This window comes from Patagioenas fasciata, chromosome Z (genome assembly GCF_037038585.1).
Source record: "Patagioenas fasciata isolate bPatFas1 chromosome Z, bPatFas1.hap1, whole genome shotgun sequence".
NCBI lineage: Eukaryota > Metazoa > Chordata > Aves > Columbiformes > Columbidae > Patagioenas > Patagioenas fasciata.
The window spans coordinates 3,044,924-3,064,410 of NC_092560.1; positions in this window are offsets into that span (position 1 = coordinate 3,044,924).

A 19,487-nucleotide genomic window follows, 5' to 3' on the forward strand; every position below is an offset into this window, starting at 1 on the left:
GGAAATTTCTTCTGTTGCCCAACACTTGCAAACTTTGTTTGTACCTACAGATATAATTAACAGCATTAGTAATTCTGTTTTGTACACTCTGTGTAGATATGAGTTCTATCCCAAAGGAAAATTAATAAGATGTACTTTTTAGTAGGAGATATGTAAAAACATCAGTCTCCATTTTCTAAGAAGTCAGTAGAAAAAGTACAGACTGCACAGTAATAGTCTACTTTTAATAGAAGACTATGTGTTTCTTACTTAGTTCTATGTTCTTGTTCTGAGATGCTTCTAGAAACTCTTGGTGTGTAGATAATTTAAAAATTATTTACATTGAAAACACAGCTAAGTGCAAATTCCTAAGTTCCGAAAGATGCCGTAAATTTAAAAGCTGCCTTTTTAATGGGTATTCTGCCTTTATGTGAGGTTAGCAGGACAGTTGTTACCTCAACTCTTCCAAAGCCAATTTCTAAGCTATAAACAAATACTACTTTCTATAAATACATGTATATACAAAACAAAGCATGACTTATGATTGCAGGTACGATATTTTATCTTGCAGTAGAATATAAAGTGCCACCTTTGTCTTTACTTTAGTAATATTTATGTTTTATAAAACATGCCAGCCTATTTTACCCAGAGAAACAGTAAAAAGCTGGTACACAGAGCAAGGGTACAAACACAGGGGAACAAATGTAGCTATCCAAAATTCATTTAAGGCTAAATTAGAACCCCTACTGCAGTTAATCAATATATTTGAAGAGACTCCAACAAAGCCTGCCAGCTGTGCTGGTGATACAGTTTTATCTTTTAACACTGATACACAAACAACAACCTAAATCAATAAACAATTCATAAAACCACTAAAGGTAACAAGATATAGACACTACTAAGTCAGTCTTGAAATAGTAGCTTGAAATACTTACTATTAGGCTAGGAGTCAAGTACCTGTCCTATTTTTTTTTCAGCCTCTTTTAACTATTGAGTATATTTTAACTATTCAAGTTATGTCCTCTGTGTAGCCAGAAAACACACTTTTACACTATTTTTTTCTTTAAAAAAAATGGCAGTCTCTGATCCTACTAATTTACAAATCATGAATAAACCCAAAGACAAGATTTGGGGAGAATATGCCAAGTGTAGGAGAAGGAAGAGAGAAGGGAGCGGTTCATTTCAAAGCTGAAGGCAGCCTTTCCATTTACTTTGGGTCAATTCTTTTTAATGATGGCTTTTCCAATTCTTCCTGAATTAGCACACTACTAATGTGCTTTTTGTGACTGGAACAGCCTTCAGCAGGATGTAAGGGGAAAACAGCTTTCACATGTAGGATGGATCAGACAGTTAAACAAAAGGAGCAGAAAGTGGCTCCAGACCGTTGCAGACTGTACTATTTATACAAAAATGTTAAAAATCACGGTCTGATTTTCTACTGTTGGGCAGCGGGAAACCCCACAGGTCAGCTACCTTATTCATCATTTTTCACACAGTTTCTTTGGCAAAGGAAATCAAGAATTTTCACTAGGCACCAGGGGGACCTGAGGAATGTAATAAAAACATTTACATTAACTGCAAAGGTTAATTAAACATTTTTGTAACAGTAACAAGAGTTCAAACAAAGTGCTTGTGTAGTTTTCACCAGTTATACACAAATATATTTAATCTTATAAAATGCACCACACAATCACAGCCAGTCAGGGAAAATTTCATGTTAATGTAGGAGATTTTTTTATTACAAGTGAATGAGCAGGACTATTGAGTTTTGTGAGATGCCCAAACCTTACTGTGAGTTCATAAAAGGACTTCAAGTTCACAAAGAGAACCGGTCAAGTTATTACAATTAAATAGTACGCCTGTCTTGTGGCAAATCCAACCATTCTTGACTATATATTTCATTTATATATGAGATAAATTTATATATATATCTCATATATGTTATAGACAGTTGGATTGGATGATTATTGTAGATCCCTTCCAGCTGAACTATTACTTCTGTTCTATTCTATTCTATTCTATTCTATTCTATTCTATTCTATTCTATTCTATTCTATTCTATTCTATTCTATTCTATCCCATTCTGTTCTATCCCATTCTGTTCTATCCCATTCTGTTCTATCCCATTCTATTCTGTTCTGCTCTTTTCTGTTCTTTTCTGTTCTTTTCTGTTCTGCTCTTTTCTGTTCTTTTCTGTTCTTTTCTGTTCTTTTCTATCAAAAAAATAGCAATAAGGGCATAAACACATACCTATAGGATCTTCATATCCATCATTTTACTTCCTTTGCTCTTGGTTGTTTCCAAAGCACAACTGACCAGCTGAACCAGATGATGCTTCTATCTGGCATACAGAAATCAATAGAGAGGAAAGAAAGAGAAAGTTTGTCAATTAAAAAAATTATTAATAAACCCCACTTATTACAGATGGATAGCCTAGTTCAGCTATAAACACGATCATGGTTAGAAATGTCAAGAATTGGCCAAAACCAACAAAAAACAGAAAAACTGAGTGTAATGGGTAAGACTCAGACACAACTGGAAAGGACAGTCACCCTTTAACACAAACATACATGGGCTCATCTACCTCGCGCTATCTGCACTGCTTTATTCTACAGTAATACATCTCTTTATTTTCTCGCTGTTTATATAACAAAATCTGGTTGAAAAAGGAAAACTTACCTCCCATTTTTCTGATATTTTAGATCAGCATTATTAGAGCTCTAAAGGTACAACATATGTGAACCAGTCATGTGCCCTTGCAAAGTAGTCGAATGCGCTCCTGGGCTGCCTTAGGCAAAGCAGTGCCAGCAAGTCGAGGAAGATGATCCTTCCCTTCTGCTCAGCACTGGTGAGGCCACATCTGGAGTCCTGTGCCCAGTTTTGGCTTCTCCAGTGCAAGAAAGGCGTGGACATATGGGAGAGAGTCCAAGAAAGGGCCACTGAGATGTGAAGTGGTGGAGCATCTCCAGGGATGGTGACTCCACCACTGCCCTGGGCAGCCTGTTCCAACACCTGACAACCCTTTCTGGAATAATTTTTTCCTAATATCCAGTATAAACCTCCTCTGGAACAACTTGAGACCATTTTCTCTTGTCCTGTCACTTGTTACTTGGGAGAAGAGATCAACAACCATCTCACTACAACCTCCTTTCAGGCAGTTGCACCTGAACGGAGGGTATGCAGAGACAGGCAGTGCCCAATGATACAACTAGAGGTGAAGGGTACAGAGTGATGCACAAGAGGCTCCCTCTGAACATCAGGAAACACATTTTCATTGTCAGGGTGACTGAGCACAACCCAAAGACGTTGTGGAGTCTCCATCTTTGGAGATATACAAAAGCCATTTGGACATGGTCCGGGCAACTGCCTCTTGATGTCCCTGCTTGAACAGAGGGGTTAGGTAAGATGACCACCAGAGGTCCCTTCCTACCTCAGCCATTCTGTAAAACATGGTCACCCTCAGTTTTAGTGCTTATTTATAATCATCCAACAAAAAATACCTTGGACGGAATTTTTGGAAGATACATTCCCCAACAACACAGCACCAGAAACTTTTAGGTTGATGGACCACCATGGCCATGTACATACAGGGCATTTGACCATTTAGATGCCTTGGTTAAGAGAGCTTCTGGACCAGTACCATAAATGACCACAGCTCAGATTCAAATAGGGTATAAATCAAGCCTTCTGGAGACCCCCTTTGAGATGGTCTCCTTGGAGCAGCCGGTCTCCCATTGAAGACTCTTCTTCTTAGACTGGCAATCTAAGGAACAATCCCTGGGGACTGAGACACATCACTGACCTGGTAAGTGATCTGGGTACCCTTGAGTCCTCACTATGACAGAGAGGGGGAATATGTGCATTTTTGAATCATTAGAGTTTTGGGATCTGATCCTGTTGAGTTTCAGTTGGTTATATAGTAACTGAACTCTTAACTGGTATCTGAATCTATGCTGTTTAATGTTATTGGGGTGCTGAACAATTTCGGATAAACCCCATTTGTTGTTGGTTTCTGTTAAACATCTTTGGGTAGAATAAAGTCTGATCGGAGCTTTTTGCCTCCATAAATTGACTTTTGGGGTGCCTCAATAACAGAATTCAGTCACTTCTTGTCCTACAGGAGCAGGTGGAAAAGGAAGGAACTTTCATGAATAACCTAAATTATCTTTATTTGCTGATGGCAACTTAGATGTCTCTTTCAGTTAAAGATCTATCAAGTAATTGGTCAAAGCATAATCTCATCTAAAAAGATAAGGCAGTAAATTCTTCTGCTTTTATTTCAGCAAACCAGATGCCTGCTCATAGGGCACAAGAATGTTATCATGTAAGCACTGAGTCTCCAAAGGCCATAGTCATAAAAAAAGATGATTTTTGTAAGAAATATATCTTTAAAAATACACTTGATGGAAAATATATGCATCTTCTGAGAATAAATTTAATGCACCAAAAAAATCCCTGAGCTTTACCAGATACATTATAATAACAGACCAAATAATGTTTCTTACTATTTATCAACAAAATAGAAAGTCATATTACCAGACTCACTTTAATTATCTAAGTATGTATTTACTTTTTGATATGCTACCTCATTTTCTCCCTCAGATATTTATCATACGTCAGTCAGTTTGATTGTGTTGTATGCAGAACACAAGGAAAGATTCGAAAATATTCAAACAATTGTTTCACATAAAATACACTGCGCATTGGGAGAGGTATTTGTATTTTCTCAGAATGTCACAGTTCTTTCAGTTATAGCTCTTACAAACTTCTGTCTCTCATTATGAAGTCATTGGGATGGAGTTTGGGGATTAAGAACTGTAGTCATCAGCTGTTTCTTCAGAGGGGAACAACTGTGACCCAAAAAAGGCAAGTTGTAAATAATATTTTCATTTTTAATATATATTCAATGTTTTATATACAAGCAATGCTCCTATGTATCTATTAACCAGCCTCCTTGAATCTGACCATTTTCAAAAGACTGACCTAATCCTGATTGTCTAAATTTGAATAAATCATGACATGATCCTGGGAACTTGGCAAGTACATCAATGATTTTGATTCTGGCATCACACACCAGCTACATGTTGAGAGAATGAAAAATCTTTCGATTTCTTTACCTGGCCTCATTAGTCATCATGTGGTGATGCATGCATTACCAAGAGCATGCAGTCTGCCGCTCCCATGACAGTTAGAAATCCAACAGTCTCATAAAATTCATGAATTACTTGCTGCAGTGCTGATTATCTCATGCAAAAGCTAATAAGATTATTAGCTCTGCTGAAAAGCGTATTTATGAATCAATATATGCACCATCAGTGAGAATATTAACTTACAGTATGTTAGAGGAACCTGTTGAGGAAACGATTAACATGGAGTTAACCTTCAATGTTAAAAGTACTCTGTCAACCTTAAAGTCATTGCACAGAAGGCAGCAACAGTCTTTTTGCCAAGTCTGTGTCCACAGATGTTTTTCAACTAGCTGTCAGAAAACGCTGTATGCTCAGAAGTCATCTGATAAATTGAGTTGGATAGATTTGGTGACGTTTTCTTTAAACTCATAGAACAAGCCTCTTTAATTAGTGACCTAGGGTCTCAAGTGACTGAAAATTTAGAGGTTACATTTCAAGCTGCAAGTCAAAAGGGTTATAATGGGTTATTATCTGCAAACTGCATAGTCAACTGACAAATTTCCAACCTGCGCAATTAATTTTCACATCTACCACGTAATCCAGAGGGTTTGTAAGCACAAGTGAGTGTCATCACCTGCTACTGAGGACTGAATGCTGTTTTGCGACATCACTTCTCTTGTTTTATTTGAAAACCGGCTGCATACAACAGATCATTCCATTTTGTGTGTTAGTAAGAGTAATATTTAGAAAAAGGTAGTGGTTTTCCACATCCCTCAACATTTTCATTTTTCACTGCATTGCATGTAACAAATAATCTTGTCTCTTGAAAACTGATTATAGACAAAACTCCATGTTCGCTGAAATAAACATCTTTGCGTGCCTGTATGTTTTATGGACACTGCATCAGTTCCAGTGAGAAGTACGTTTTACCAATTATTCTAAAAATTAGAGGAAAGAACTTAGTTGATTCATATAATATGTCGTAACCAAAACAAAACAAAACACACAGAAACACCAAAAAATAAAAGAGTTGCAGGTTCAACAAAACGCTCTGTTATGCTCGTTTTTCATACTTTTTTTAATTACTTATCGCGTGAATTTATGACATATTAATATTAATCAAGCTTTGCTGCTGAGCTTCAGTTGGTAATGGAGCAGTTTCTACTTTTCACTGCATAAACAAGCACTTTCCAGTCGAACACACGCAAGCTGAGCTCAGGATGTAGTTTCTATAGCTATTTATGCATGTGACTAAAACTTGATTTTCTCAGTCTCTCACCTGCAACTCTCACAGCATCTATTGAAAAAAAAAAATACAAAAGAGAAGTAGAATGTGTTTTAACATGCACATAAATATTTGTTTGGGTAGGGGGGAGACTACAGGTTTTCGCCCGGTGTTATTTTGGGGTTTGTTTGTGGGCTCTTTTTTCGTTATTCACTGAGTTATAGCTACAAAGCAAGAGAGCAGACAAGAGGGCAGATCCTAAGAAGGATCCAAGTGCAACGAAGCTCCATGAGACTCAGGTAATTTGCATCTGCTAAGGAGTCACAGCCCAATACATTTCAGCTCATAATTCATGAATAAGATGTATGAAAGCATTGTCGACCAGCAATGGGTGATGGGAGGGGATGCTTTTGGGAATAGAGAGCTGAAATTCAGAAATATCAAAGCTTCAGACAATGCATTTTCTCTCTTGTTTTTTAGGACCTCTGGCTTCTCCTAATTCACCCTGGTCAGAGATAGTTTATTGCTGCAGATAATAAAATACTTCTGAAGTCTCACATTTCAAGCTTCTATAAAATAAACTGCAATGGAGAGACTGTCAAATTTTTCTTCCTTTTTACCCTTTCTTGCCTCTCCTTTCTGGGATGAACAACCAAACAATCCCCAAAACATCCTAGTTGCAGCCTTCACTTAAAATCAAACATGCCAAATACTCCGCTTTGTGTTTACATATAGTTGCTTTAGGATTCAGATTCAAAATTCATATTTTTTCTTATTAATACGATTTGTGTGCCTTATCTCAACCAAGTGAAAATTTAAAATCAGGACTTTTATTTCAATAAGTCATATTCATATTAGTATGACTTCAGAATTGTGGAGTTGGTGATTTTTCTTCTTAAAATGAAATCACATGTGCATATAAGTACATTTACAATCTTTTTTCAAGTATACTTAACATTTTTTACCCATAACACTTATTTCCTTCCTAGCCAACACTAAAAAAATAAATAAGACAAAACCTAAACTTTCTTCATGATGTCCACAACAAATTACAAAAGTATTTTCTCCATCAATATTGAGAGAGGGGGGTTTTATTCCAAAATTAAGGAACAGGTTACCTAATTCCTTTGTTCATCCATTTAAAAGGAGTTGTATGTACGGTTTACAGGTTTTTTTATAAGATAGGTGCTCTTTATTAATGTAATGCCAGATCTAAATCTATCTGTGCATTGAGCAGCAATTTCAGGTTAAAGGAAGAAATATTCAGTATGATAAGTGGCAATAACCACTATCAGTAATAAGGGAAAAGAGTGATTTATAAACCCTACTTTTAATATTCTTGTGGCACTTAATTCAGCCATCAGTATTCAAATCCCGCTGACATCTGTGGGAGCTCAGAGTGTTCAGCAACTTGCATAAGTACTCAATAAATTGCGAGATTGAGCCCTAATCCTGCAGTCAATGTTATGGGTAAGGGAAAACCTAATTATAGCGAGATTTTTATTTTTTTAGGTTCTCTTACTGCAAGAGTTCAAAGCAAGATCATATCATTGATCTCAAACTATAATACAATCGATCTCAAGAAGGAACTAAAAGCTTCCTTGTAGGTCTGATCTTTTGAAAGCCTTTTAAGAATTATGAGTCAAGAAGAGATAATGAACACTTATGGGTCTCTGAGGGATTTTTTAAAAGAAAAAAAAAAAAAAAGAAGATTATATTATCACAAAATAAACCTGAATAATTCTGATCAGTGAGCTCGGTGTTGCAGCCTCTCTCGGCCATTAATTAATTGAATGTGGGAATGGAGTTCGCTACCAGTGGCTGAGGTTGCATGATGGACAGGACTGATTGTTTGTCTATGCCCAGTCGTACTCTGCATCGTGTAAATTCAATCCAGGAGCTTTTTGGTGCTTGAGCAGCGAGTTCTCCATGTGGTCTCACACGCAGGGTCCCTCCAGACTTAGGCAGGACTTGTGCAAAGCTTGTCTCGGCTGGAAGTCGTTCTTATTTTGTGACAGTAAAAATAAGATCCACTTTATCACCGGATAACAGACATGTAATCATGCTCCCAGTTGCACGTGTCAAAATGAAGCCTGTTCCTCAGGCTTTTAGCCAGTTGACTGAAAGGAAGCTTTGGGGGAATATGAAGCGGCTTGTCATGGTGCAGACTGATTTTCAAAGAACGTGAATGTCAGCTAGCTTGTCTGAGCTAATGGAAGCTCCCATTCGCTTCAATAAATGAACCAGACACAAACATAAGGGTTAAAGTGCTGCTTTCCACAGGACTAGCAGAAGTTATATAAGAAATACTTTTGTTTGATTGTCAAACTTTGACAAATAAACTGAGGGCCTGATTCAGCTAACTTCCTAACCATGTGAATAGTCCCGCCGTAATCAAAACTAGGAAAAAACAGAGACAAATACAAAGATAGTAGTTTTTCTTTGTACTTACCCACATAGCAGTAGCACAAAATTCTCTTACTGAAACTACTGTCAATGGCTTCTTTTCAAAACTTGAAAGAATAACACTCTCTGGGGAAAAAGCAGTCCAAATGGATAACAGATTTTTAAAAACGGATTTTGCCTTTTATGTTCTGGCGACCCAATCCATCTCTTTACATAAGGCTGACAGTTGCTGAGGTTTTTTTTTTATTTTCTGCAAACAGCTACATTTTTGTTCTTCTATACTATTCTCAATTTCTAGGGCATAAACCGAAGTTGAGGCAGCTACCTAAGTGTAAATATCTCCTTAAAATATGAAATAGCTTTCCTTTCCACTCTTTGAGGAATTAAGATGAACACAAAATAAGATCTCTAAAATAAATAAAAAAAAAAAAAACCAACAAAAAACAACAATACAAAAGAACCAGCCAAATTCTACCACTGTTTAGTATCAACTCAGAGAAAACCTTCTATTATAGGTCACAGTATGGACAATGTCACACCTCTTCTAAACAAGTACTACAGGATATAACTAATTAATCTATTTGGTTTTTTATGTGTTTCTCATTTTCTGTGGAAACAAACACATGGACTGTATGGAAGCTGACCTGGAAACAGTATGTTGCATGGTGATATCTGGAATTAACCTCCCAAAGGTAAAGTCTAGGTATCAGTGTCCACTCCTGCCCACTGATACTCTGTCCACATATGGCTGTGAAATAGCTCCTGGAAAACACGAAAACGGAAGATATTCCCAGGTCACTGGAGGCAGCTTACGTTTTTTGTGGACATTTTTTGTCTATAGCATTAGCGACGGTTTCAGGAACCTAAATATGAGAATATGTATTCCCAACCAGCAGGTGCAGCCACCACCTCTACCAGCAGACACTTTGCGACCCGCTTCCCAACCCATTTCTCCTGCTTCTAAAGAGCGTAAGAATTATTGCAATGAAACAGGCAGTAATGTTTCGAAACAAATCCCTTTACAGACTTTAATCTTGGGAAAAGAGATTCGAGCCCTGTCGCCAGTGGTAGGAGATAATCTTGTAGGGCAGCAAGAAGAAAGTGCCTGAGCTGCAGATAAAAGGCGAACTCCTGCCGCGGAACATTATACAAGCGCTGAAGATGCTGGAAAGGCGCCAGAGCTCCCTGGTGATGCAGGCTGGAGACACGAGGTACGCAGCCACGGTCCCGCCGAGAAGCAAAGGCAAAACAGTTGCAGAATTTGATCAAGCGCAGCTACGGTACGCGCCGGTGGGGACCTTTCATCTTCAGAGCTGTCAGAAGCCACGGTCGTTCACCGAGAGCCTTCGCCACGGTCAACCCTCCTTTGTTTACCGGGAGTGACGACGACTTACACAGGGACAAAATACGGGGAAGAGAAACAACCTGACAATGACTTCTTTTATTTTATAAGTCATCCGCTTTAATAGTGATGCTTAGCCCATGCAAAATAATCCTGCGGCCAAAGCGGACAGACCGTGTAACCATTAACTTTGTAAAGACCCATGCTACTATAATTCATAGAAAAACGACAAGATCTAAAACGTGACACAGGGAACTATGCTGATTGAAGGAGCCATTTATCATTGTCTAACACACGTAAATTTAAATAAAAAAGAGTATGTAAAATAAGTTTTCAAATAAACAAATTCATAGGTAGTACAAATTGATCAGAAAACAGAAGCAAGTGACAAACAAATTGTGCTAGTTGTTTGCCTAGCTGTTTAGAAGATGTTCTGCATGTATAACCCTGCGTTAAGTCATATCCCAGAAAAACAAAAAGTAGTAAAAGCCTCTGGAAATCTCAGCAGATTGATAGCATTCAGAGTTTGTGTTCCAAATGAATCTGAAAGAATGGTGATTTTTAACCAGAAAAATACACTGTTGGCATAAGAAAATGCTCAGGTTTAGGGATGGGGTGTGGTTGGCAGTAGGCATTCGTGCTGGTGAAAATGGGGAGATGCTCCTTGCGCTTATCTTCTCAGAAAACAAGTACGTGTTGGGTAGGTATCTGTTTCACTTCTGGATGGAACAAACTCTTTAAAAGAATACAAACAAATAAAAAGGAATTGCAAAGCACATGATCTCATTCACCATCGTAGCGTTTATGAAGGCCATGCGCAAATATCAGGAATTGTGTGAGTCTTCATTATTCCATTTTTTTATTGCTGTGCCAGTAGTACTCAACAGAACCTAAGGCTCCAGAACATGCTTCAGCTCTGTCAGAAACAGCACATTGGATCAAAAGATGCAATACTAAAACCTACACAAAATATGCACAAGCATGATATGGGAAAGTTTTTTGTATGAATTTTAAAACCGCATTCATGTACAGCACAGTAAAACCCATTTAGACTCAAAAACCTCATTGTTTCAGGCCATTGTGGTGCTGCTGTTGAAACTTATTAACTCTGGTTGAGCACAAACAGCCATTCTCTGGGCAGTTCATTAAAATCCACCCTTTCTTAAGCTCGAAGGGACTTCTGACTGTTTAGTTCCCATGGGAAATATTGAAAGAAAAAAAATTGCAGAGAAAAATCATAGCATGTCACAACACTTAATGATAGCTACAAATGGAGTAATTTTAAATAGTTTGCATTAACTTGATGGGATAAATATTCTGAGGTACTCGAGACCCTTAGGGAGAAGTGTCACAGGGATAAGCCATAGTGTGAAATTGCTATTTGAGTGCTGAATACCAATTATTTGTGATTTACTGTAATTTACTTTTAAACCCAGGAGCTTACCCAAAAGCAGTTGGTGTATGTTTTAAATGATGCATCAAGGACTTTAGATGTGAAAGATCCAGGAACAGCAACAGAAAGGGAAACACCCTCAGAAAATGTTCCAGTTACTAGCAACTACCATATGGAAAAAAAACAAAATCTTGGGGAAAATGTGAGGAGCGAGGTACTGAGAGTGACATATATGTAGACAATTCTGCACCCAGGAAGATGCAGTACTGAAAATTAATACATGACCTGTTTTTGAGTAAGTTTACTCTTGCAAAGAGCTGAGATACAGGTGGAGGGGGAGCCCACCCATTCACATTTACAATATGGTTTTAAGACCTGGGCAAGAAGCTGAATTTTGTCCTTTTAAATAAGCTGCTATTATAAATGGAGCTGGTCAGAAAACAGTTTCTGCCCTTCTTCTGCTTGGACCTCTTGAGGTGATCATACCTTGGCCTTTTAAGACCTCTCTTGTGCTAGGAACCAACTTGTCCTCCTCCAATCAACTTCTTGACTAAGGAACTCCAACATAGCCATTTTTCTCAGTCTTTTGGAGAGTAGAGGTGGGACTCTCATATGGGACTTAGTGCACCCAGCTTCAGTCACCTAGATATTAATTATGAACTGCAAGTTAGCGGTCTGTGACGGATGCACTTGACCTGCCTTAACCAAACCAGCAGATGGAGGAGGGAAAGGCCTGAGCTGCAACCAGGCCAAGAAATCCTTGTAGGAAACACACAATGAAGCAGAACAGCAACTGAATCCCCATAAGTTGCGGGTCTCCTGCAGACCTTTCCCAAAGTGTGCAATTTGACTTCGAGCCAAACACTTTATTCCAGAAACACGAGAGCTCAGGTCAGCTTACTTTGAGCTCTCTCTGCCAGACAAGCGTGGCTGTACCGTGATGATCTTTTACTACTCACAGATCACTGGATAAGCCCAATTTAAGCTTTGCGTTAATGATTTAGCTTAAAGAAGTGCATCTTAAACAGAATGAATCACTCAGGATTATAAAGTGATGTGATTTTTAGTATACTGTTCACTCTGCATTACTTAGTAGCTAACTTTGCTGAAATCTTACACTCTATGCCGTGAAGTTGTCTCGGATGACTGACCTAGGGGTCTGCTTGCCACAGATCAGGGTTTAGACCACTGAAAGCAAGGTGCGACTTAACAGAGCTGGATGGTAAGGTTCATTCCCTTACTGCATGGAGGAATTATGTCAAGCAGAGTCACTTTAGAGTTGTTTAGAGTGATTTCTACGGGGACAGGAGATGCAAAAGGACAGAGGGAAGCCCTCCTGTTGAGTCAGGAGGTTCAGAATGGACCCCCTTGCTTTCTAAGCCCCTTCTCAGAGAGGAGCCTAGGTGTGACTGGAACCAAACTTAGCCCCACACTTGATCAATGGTCCATGTCTAAGAGATATCGAAGTTTAAGATAAAACACAAAGGGATTATATGTGTTTGTGGCCAAAGAATAGTATGGGCACACCTGATTCTTTACACAATTTGGTTAGGATTTCAAAGTTTTATTATTCTGCATCTCAACTGTCTCACATTCCATACAGGGCTCTGGTCACGCCAAAGTCTGGATCCCAGGTCTCCCAAAGCACACTCCAAGACACCAAAGTTCATAGAAATAAATCATGTAATGGAGCAGTGCAGCAGCAGGGCTGGCTGGAGCTGGGCGCATGTGCAGAGGACCCAGCCAAGCACAGGAATCCCAGGGTTTTTATATGGTTACAGACCATTCACCCCACGATTCAGTCCAAAGGCAGTATTTGAGTCTGGGGTCTTCTTGGTTCTCACTGGATCTTTTTCATCGATCTCAGATGGGTCTTTGTTCTGTTTAACTGTAGATATTGTTTATAGTCGATAGCACTGAAGGTGATGTTGGTCTGAATGAATCCTTTTCTCCCCAGCGAACCACAGAACAGGCCACATCTTGCAGATGCCCACAATCCCTTTGTGTTGGCATCAAAGATGTTATTTTCTCCCCAGTCACTTCCTTTCTTCCCAGCAAAGTGCAAAACAGGCCTTATCTCGCAGATGTTCACAGAAGTCTGTAGTCACTTTTGTTTCCTATAGGGAGCCCTTGGCCTGGCTGCAGCTCAGGCCTTTGCCTCCATTGGAGCCTGGACCAATCTGCTGCTGGTTTGGCTGGGGGAGCCGAGTGCATCTACCACAAAAGTTCTGCTCATATTTAACAAAATTGTGTTTACTTGAGCAAAACAAAGCAGCTACAAGCACCTGCAAGATAAAGCTTGTTTTGTACCTTGTTGAGCCAAACAGGATCCACCCAAGCGAAATAACGCCTTCAGCTTCAAGCCACCACCACCATCTGCCGCTAAACAAGACGAGGGCCTGTATGAAGATAGTGAAAGAATCCAATGAGAAGCAAGAAGACCCCAGACTCAGATATTACTATTGGACTAAATCATAGTGTGAGAGGCAGGTTATTAGTCTGTAAGGGTATAATCACCCAGGAACTTCTTTGCTTGGGTCAGCACCTCTGCACAGGTACCCAGCTTGATCCGACCCTTCTGCTGTACTACTGCATTGAATTATTTTATTCTATGAACTTTGATACCTGAGAGCTTTCTTCAAGAAACCTAGGATCCCATCCTCATCGCCAATGAACTTCCATGTCTGAGAACTCTCTTCAAGAGACCTGCATTCCAGACTTCAGAGCAACCTGGCACCAGACCTTTAGAGGGGAGGTGAGAAGGTTCAGATGCTTACCTGATGACCCTTTGAAATCCTAGCAATTTACAGAATTGGGCGTGCACTTATAATTTTTTGGCCATAAATACATATAATCTCTTACCCGCTTTCCCTTATCCCGTATATCTCTTAGACATGGTCTAGGACTGTTTTTAGACCCAGCTGCACCCAGATTCCATTCTGATAAGGAGCTTAGAAAGCAAGGGGTCCATTCTGAACCTCCTGACGCAACAGGAGGGCTCGTGTCCACCCTTTCCCGTCTCTTGTCTCCATAGAAATCACTCTAAACAACTCTCACCTGATTCTCCTTGGTGTATTTACTCCATGCAGTAAGTGATTGAACCTTACCATCGAACTCTGTTAAGTTGTACTTTTCTTTAAGTGATCTAAATACTGCTCTGTGCAAGCAGGACCCTAAATCAATCATCTACAACAAGGTTGTAGTCACCCAGCACCATCAGTGGTTGGAGGCAATTATAAGCAGAAAGTGATGCCCTGCAGCTCCTGATCTTAAGATCAAATTAAAATACGTCTTTCTCCATTAATTACAAAAGCAAATCGATAGCTTGGCTGTTAATCACCTGATTTGTAGTTGGTTAACTGATCTGAAGCTAGGCGAGATGGATCCAAATTAGGTGAGATGGATCCAAAGAACAATCATGCTTCCACGATGGAGGCAAGACAATCCAGCTTTCAAAAAGCAGGATATTTTTTGTTTAGAATAAACGTACCCATTACATATCAGCTTACACTTGCCAGATTTCTGCTTGGAGATGAGAGTAGTTTAAGGCTAGATCCACACTGTACTCAAAACAGAAGTGACAAGGCCATGACAAGTCATGACAAGTCCAAATATGTTCTGTCTCCATGTTGCAAGAAAAAAACCCCTTGATCAGGCACAGGACTGTGGAAATAACCAGTGTGAAATTTCCAGAGCTCTGCTGACCAAAACCCACTAAAGAAACACAATTTCTTCAGCTGCCACTACTTATCCTTTCATCAATACCATTGAACCTTCATGGAGCGTCTGTATGATGCTCTTAGTCATAAGGTTTATTTTTAGGTAGTCCTGCAAGGAGCAGGGATTTGGACTAGATGATCCTTATAGGTCACCCCCAGCTTGAGATACTTTGTGATTCTGTGAATCTTAGACTGCGTCATTTCCGGGATGGTCCAGATAATGTCCATTGCAAGTGCAGATCAAAGGCTTTAATGCTGTAAATTCCCATCTCACAAGCTCTCCTCCTGGTTGTGGCCCCAAATCAGTTCCTAAGTCCAGTAAGAGCTATGCCTTGCACAACTCTGCACACTTTTATTCTGTTAGTAACCACTGAACTAAACAGAATTTTCTCAGATGTTATTTCTCTGCATTGAGAAAGTTGATACTTGCAGAAGTTATCTAATTCAGATTTCCTGTTATGAAAGAAGCATATTTTACCTGATCCACACTGTCAGAAGTACAAACCACTAACAAAGCTAAATATGGTACCCGCAATATTCATACAGAAGGCCCTGTGTGTCTCACAAAATTTGCTTCTGTACCTCTTCACTACACATTCTTTGATTTTACATGACCTTTGTGACAAGTCATGTAAAAATAAATGTCCTCTGAGCTGTTTTCAAATACCCAATGTTGGAAAGAACAGTGACTTTAATTGAAGAACTTAATTTTGATGAGCTCAAAGAGCTTCATTCTACATTTTTTAAGCAACGGAAAATTTGAACTGTTAGACACAAAGTGATTTGAAAATAAAACTGAGGACTGGGTGAACAAGTTGAACCATTCCATCAATCTGCTGTTCTGGCAAACAAGACCGCGTGCTGGGCTGGATTACCAAGGTGGAGAGAAGGGTTGATGAGGTTGCATCTGAAGGGTTGCATCACCTTCTGCACCTCCAAGTACAAGACAGAGGACATATTGGAGGAAGTCTAGAGAAAGGAGAGCCATTAAGACAGAGTTCTGGAGCACAATGACCATGAGTAAAGGCTAAAGCAATCAGAATTGCTCAGCCTGGAGACAAAAAGGCTTGAGGGGTGTCCCACTGCAGGTTTCTGCAAACAGAAGTGGAATTACAGAGAATATGGAGGCAAATACTTCTCAGAAATGTACAAGAAAAAAAAAAAAAAAGGACAAGAGGCAACAAGCACAAGTTACAGCAGAAGGAATTCAAATTGTACATCAACTGTACATCAGGAAAAATATTCTTCCCCACATGAGCAGTTAAGCACTGGAACAGGTTGCCCAGGGTGGTTGCAACATCCTCTTCCCTGGACATACTCAAAACTGGACAACACCCTGAGCAACTTGATTTAACATTGAAGCAGAAAAGGAGGTTGGACTGAACAGCTGCCAGTGGTCCCTTCCAAGCGAAATCTTTTCTTTATTATTTATTTACGTTGTCTTTATTTCATCAAGTTAGCACTTGTTCGTATCTCTTTTCAGTTCTGTTTCACATATTTTTCCATTGCTAAGCAGGTCTGACTCAAATGCAAGACGCCTTCCTGTGTTCCACAAACTTTGCTTCCCATGTGGTTTCAACAGGCCTCCAGTTCTGGGACGAAGGACACAGAATTCAGGCTGTGGGAGGAAAAATCTGCTTCCTGAATACACCATCCTGCCAATAACCCTCAATCCACCAGAAGCCTCATCTGGAGGAGCAGATGATATTCCTTCGGTTTCACAGCTGCCCATGACTAATACTCTTCTCAATGTCATCCCCAGGCTACGTAACAATTAATAGCATCCAATACAGGATTTCTGAATCATTTTTGAGTAATCTCGAGTAATTTTAACAGAAGTAGTAAAGGAGGAGAGGGTTTGTAGAGTATTTCTAACTTTCACTGCAACCGCATGTGAGATGAGAATTTAATTCTCTTCCTCATCAGATTAATTATGAAATGGTAAGAATACATTTTAAAGTTTCGTAAACTTCCATAACTCTTTTTGGCTCTTAAGTTGGGAACATGAGCATATTTTTCAGTCTGGGTCTTTTGTTTCAACAGATAGGCCAGAAGTTCTCCCAGCCCATAAAATTTTTATTTCATTTTTTTCCCTGTACAAAAGGCAACTAATACATACGTGCATACCTATAACAAAACAAGCTGGTTTTCAATAAATGAAAAACTCAATTATCTCTTTAAAAAATTGCTATAGCATTTCTGAAAATATATTTTTCACAATTTTAACCTTTTTTTTCCAGATATTTTCCCTTCACTTAAAAATGGCATTTTAATTACAAATAATGAAATCCATCTGATGTATCACTTTCACTAAAATAAATGTTATTCTTCGTACTGCACTGGATTCTGATGCTCTGTCATCTTCATAATACCACTTTCCTGCCATGGATTTGTGCAGAAATATGTGCCCATAAAATCACTACAAACTCCACTTCTTCTGGAATAGTGTTGTTTCTCCAATGTCCCCCTGAAATACTGAACTCCTTTAAAAGAAAATCATAACTGAAAACAAATATTACTGCTGCTTAGTTTTTCTTCCGATTACAATACCACGACCACAAAGCCTCCAGTTTCATGGACCTCAAGTTCTTCTTCATTTGTTTTCAGAGCTGTTGGACTCATTCTATCTGATGGGAACAGTGTGAGATTACAAACCACCAAGAAGCGCTGCATTATCATCATTTTAATTCCTTCTTACTCCTACCATGTGAAAACTTTATGCTGCGGCTCTTATCACAGGGAAAAGACGTGTTATCTCTCTGCCCTGTAACTCACATTTTTCTTTCAAATCTTGAAAGCAATCTCAACATTTTATCTCTTGTTGATTACTAGTATTTTTCAGCGAATTTTACTTTTGCATCACAAACTATTCTTAATACTTCCTCTGAAAAAGATCATCTGTATAGTTTATACATTTTTTAATGTTTTTTTTTTCTCTTTCCATTTTCCGCTAAGACCTATTAGTTTAAACGTACATCTTTATACTCAGTTTTAGACACTTCCCTTGCCGCATAAAACATTGCCAGCAACCTTCTGAAGCAGAGGTGAAAAGCGTAAGACATATAGTAATGTCTGTATGCTTACATACCATTTTGTCTCAGTTAATTTGTATCAGCTGTAGTCACATCATATAGCTCTGAAGAAAGGTTACATCTAGGCCCACTTACGGCTTAACCCATAGGTAAGTTGCACAGATGGATAAAGTAGGTAGGTCTGTATCTCCCAGTTAATTCTATTCTTTAACTCTCTTGTCCATGGTAACAATCACTACTGAGCAGGCAGGCAGGTGAAAGGCTTTACCAAATACGCAAGGAGAAAGGAAAAGAAAGGTACCTGTAGATTTACCAGTCAGTTCCCAAACACCATTTCAAATAACTATTGCTTGGAGGAAGAATGAGCCCAAGAATGCAACATTTAAGCCAAATCCTTCTAAAGAATACGTCATTCTTCCTCAGATTGATTAAGGGAGTGGAGCATCTCCCGTGTGAGGAAAGGCTGAGGGAGCTGGGGCTCTGGAGCTGGAGAAGAGGAGACTGAGGGGTGACTCATTCCTGGGGATCAATATGGAAAGGGGCAGTGTCAGGAGGATGGAGCCAGGCTCTTCTCGGTGACAACCAGTGACAGGACAAGGGGCAATGGGTGCAACCTGGAACACAGGAGGTTCCACTGAAAGAGGAGAAGCAACTTGTTGGGGGTGAGGGTGTCAGAGCCTGGCCCAGGCTGCCCAGGGGGGTTGTGGAGTCTCCTTCTCTGCAGACATTCAAACCCGCCTGGACCCCTTCCTGTGGAACCTCAGCTGGGTGTTCCTGCTCCATGGGGGGATTGCACTGGATGAGCTTTACAGGGCCCTTCCAACCCCTCACATTCTGGGATCCTGTGATTCTGTGAGAGGAGAAGAAAAGTAAAGTATGAATATTTCAGGAACTCCCATGAAGCCCTTGGAGCTCATGTCCTTTGTTTTGTAGGACAGAATTATGGGATTTTTTTTAGGATTTCTCCCTTCTCCACCTTAGTCCTTATAATTAATGCTGTAACAATTAATGACCCTTTCTTGACCGGGTGTATCTCTAGAACTCACCAGGTCCAGTATCCAACTCTTTTCTCCTTTTTTGCTTTTTTTGGGAAAGAAGCTGTTTATACCAGCTATTTCACTTTCAGATAGTTTTTTATTTTACTATCCCTTTTGAGGAAGAAGCAGCAACTTTATGAGATAACCTAACTTTTTTCTCCTCCTTTGTATGCTGTTCCACAATTCACAGCTGCAAAGACTCTAGGTCTTGTCTACTGAGAACAA